Genomic DNA, 4,102 nt, shown 5'->3' on the forward strand with positions numbered 1-4,102 from the left:
TTCTGGTTAGGAAGATGCCGAGATATATCATTTTTTGGTGTGGCTATTTTGAGTGTGATTGTGTTTTTTATTTGGCCCTCTGCCTGCTTGTTGTTGTCTTTTATACGTTTATTTTGTACCCTCAAGAATTTACCAAAGTTCGACTTACAACATGATGTTAGAAAAGAGGGATGTGAGTGGGCAGTCTTCTCTTGTTTTGATTTTCAGGGGAAATGTTCCCAGTTTCTGATCATTTAGCAATATGCTAGCTGTGGGTTTATTGTAGATGGTGCTTACTATTTTGAGGATGTTCCTTCTAAACCTAGGTGTTTGAGGGGTTTTATCAAGAAGGGATGCTGGATTTTATCAAAAATTTTCTCTACCTCTAATGGTAAAATCACATGATTCTTGTTTTTACATGTGTTGATGTATTGAATTACATTTGTGGTCATTGGATGTTGAACCAGCCCTGCGTCTTGGAAATGAATCCTACTTGGTCATGGTGGATGATTTTTGAGATGTGCTTTTGGATCTGATTTGCTAGAATCTTACTAAGGATTTTTGTACCTTTGTTCATAAGGGATATTTGACTGTAGTTCTCTTTTTGTGTAGGATCTTTACCCAGTTTGGTTATCAGTGTGATGTTAGCTTCATATAATGATTTGGGGGAGAATTCTATCTTTCACAATTGCCTAGAATACTTTCAATAGGATTAGTATCAACACCTCCTTGAATGTTTTGTAGAATTCTGCTGGAAAGCTGCCCAGTCCAGGACTTTTTTTTTTGGTAGGTACTTTTCTTATGACAGAGTAAATTTCCTGGGTTGTTAATGGTCTATTTAGAGTCTTAAGGTCTTCTTGTTTCAATCTTGGGAGGTTGTGTGATATGAGAAAATCCTCCATTTCTTTTAGGCAATCAATTTTGTTTCCTTACAGGTGTGCATAGTAATCTCTAGCAATCTTCAGGATTTCTTGGAGTCAGTTGTGATTTGATCTTTTGTATTTCTGATTGTGCTTATTTTTTGCTTTTCTCTCTTTTCCTTGATTATTCTTGCTAGTAAAGTTTAGCTAAGGATTGTTTTGTTAATTCTTCCAAAGAGCCAGTTTTTTGTTTTATTGATTTTTTTAATGAAATTTTTGTCTTCTATATACTGTGTTTGGACTCTTACTTTGATAATCTGGATTCTTCTGCTAAAATTAGGTTTTTGGTGAGCTTCTCTTTCCAGTTCCCTTAGGATATTTGTTAAACTGCTAACTTGTATTCTTCCATTTCCTTGATGTGCATTTGTAAAGATATAAATTCCCCTCTTTGTACTGATTTCATGGCATCCCAGAGGTTTTGGTAAGATGTTTCTTCATTTTTATTGGTTTCTAAGAATCTTTTAATTTCTGCTTTGATTTTGGTATTGACCCAGTAGTTGTTCAGCATCATGCTGTTTAGTGTCCATATCTTTGAGGGCTTTAGAGAAGTTTTTTTCGTGTTGTTATTTATTTTTATCCCACTGTGATCCAAGAAGATACATGGCAATATTTCAATCTTATGGATTTTGTTTATGCTTGATTTATGGTTGAGGATGTGATCAGTCTTGGATTACATTCCATGTGCTGGTGAGTAGAATGTATATTATGTGGTTGTTGTGTGGAATATTCTGTAGGTATCTATTAAGTCCATTTGGTCGAGTGTCAAGTTGAGAGTCTGAATCTCTTTGTTGATTTTTTGCCTTGATGATCTATCTAGGATTGTTAGTGGATTATTCATCTCCAGCTATAATAGTGCTGGAGTCAATACATTTTTTTACTTTTCTTAGTAGTTGCCTTATAAATGCTGGTGCTCCTTTGTTGGATGCATGTATGTTTAGGATGGATATTCCTAGTTGATGGATTGAAATTTTTATCATTATGTAGTATTCTTTTTTATCTTTTTAAGATTTTGATAGTTTAAAGTTTGTTTTGTCTGATATTAAGATTATGACTCCTGTTTTCTTTTTTGATCCATTTGCCTGAATACTCATTTTCTATCCTCTAACTTTGAATCTGTGTGTGTACCTTGTGGTGAGATGAGTTTCCTGGATGAAGCAAATAATTGGGCCATGGTTTCTTATTCTGTTTGTCATTCTGTGTCTTTTCAGTGCTGCATATAGTCTATTTACACTCAGGATGATTGTTGAAATGTGTTTGTTTATCTCTGTCATGAGGTTCTTATAGAGTTTTTTCTTTGTTTGCTTGCTTGTTTTCTTTCAGCTTTGGGGTTGATGTATATGTGCTTTTCAAAGTTTGCTGTTGTGATGTATTCTTCTTGGATTCGGTGGTCTGCTGTCCTCTTGGGAAGTGTGTATACATTCTTTTTTTCCTTTCTTCTGTACTTAACACCTTGTTAAGCATCTCCTATAGAGCTGGGCTAAAAGCTGCATAATCTCTTGGGATGGATGTCTGGAAAGGATTTTAATTCTCTCTTGCTGATGAAGCTGAGCTTGGTAGGGTAGGAAATTCTTGGTTCAAATTGTTTGTCTTTGAGGACTTTGAATGTTAGACTCCAGTCCCTTCTTGCTTGTATTGTTTCTGCCAATAGGTCTGCTGCTATTCTGATTGGTTTTCCTGGTAAGTAGTCTGTCCTTTCTCTCTTTCTGCCTTTAGGAATTTTTCTTTTGTGTCTACACTGTGTAAGCAAATTACTATGTGTCTAGGCGTTGGTCTTCTTATTTGATGTCTTGTGAGGTTTCGTTGTATCTCTTGTGTTTGGTTCGTCATATCTCTGGTGAGATGGAGAAAGTTTTCTTAGATAATCTCCTGAAATAAATGCTCCAAGGTTCTTTGTCCCCCCCCCCCTTTTTTTTCTCAGATACCAATAAGGCATAGTTTTGGTCTCTTGAAATAATTGTACATTTCTAGTAGACCTTGTTCTTTCTTTCTGTTTTCTTTCTATATTTTTCAGATCTGGTTAATTCCATGTTCTGCTCTTTAAATTCTGAGATTCTTTCTTCTGTTTGATTAATTATGCTTTCTATTCTTGTCATCATGTTATTTATTCCCTGGATGAAATCTTTTATGGCCAAAATCTCTGTTACATGTTCTTTCAGTGTTGTACCTTGTTGTCTTGAATCTTATTAACTCTTTCCATCCATTCCCTAAGCCCTGTCATTTTCTGGGGCCAGTTGTTGGTGACTTCCATTGTTGGGACTCTGATGTCTGATTTTTCAGGTGTTTTCTCTTTGTTACTCTTGAAATTACCTATAGTCTTCTCCTGGTTTCTCCTCTTTTGTGACAGATCTCTTTCTTTTCTCTATAGTTTCATAATTCAGTGGCACTGGGAGAAGCTTTCACTTCTTACTTTTGCTCAGCCATCTATTCTTCCCTGATCCAGACTCTGGATGTGTTCTATTTTGAAAAGGGACTGTGGATAGGAAGCTTTGCTGTCTCCTGTAGTTTTGAGAGTTGAGTAAGGTAGAGGCTGGGAAGCTAGGATTCAGAAACATTTTACAAAATACAATGTTCATTGATTGTGTTATGTGTTCCCTGAGACCCTTCCTCCCCCATTCTATATTACGATGCAATGGTATGTTTGTGTACCCCCAAAGCCCAAGATACAGTAACAGCAATGAAGAGAACAGAGAAAAGTAGAATGAAATAAGATAAAGGTGGTAGGGAAGATGGCAGCTGAACCAGTCAGTCTATGTGAGTCCTGGTGTGAGTAAGGATACGAAAAATTTTGTGCATGTGCTTGTGAGTGAGTGGGCATGTGAGTGACTGAGTAGGGGCTAGGAAGCTAGTGGCCAGGGCTCTCCTGGTGCAGTGTCTGGTGCCACAGCTACTTGATTTGGACACAAGCAATTCATGGAACACAGAAGCCAAGCACCATTTTTTTCTAATCAATAATACCCTCCCTGGGAATAAAATGCTGGAAAAGACTGATTAAGTGGAGACTTGTGAGCAAGTGGAGAGGGCCTTAGTGGAATAGCTGGCCTGTAGCTTCTCTGCTTGGTCCCTGACTCTTCCTGGGTTGCAGAAGCTGAGCACCATTTAAAAAAAAAATTTCCTGTGAAGAAGTGGTGGGGAGAGATTACTGCCCCAGGCTATTTTCACCACTGCAGCAGAAAGACTGATGGCTCCAGACATTGCCTCACCAC

The sequence above is a fragment of the Carlito syrichta genome, unplaced genomic scaffold (genome assembly GCF_000164805.1).
Source record: "Carlito syrichta isolate Samal-C Ts95f unplaced genomic scaffold, Tarsius_syrichta-2.0.1 Scaffold309462, whole genome shotgun sequence".
In the NCBI taxonomy this organism is placed as follows: Eukaryota; Metazoa; Chordata; class Mammalia; order Primates; family Tarsiidae; genus Carlito; species Carlito syrichta.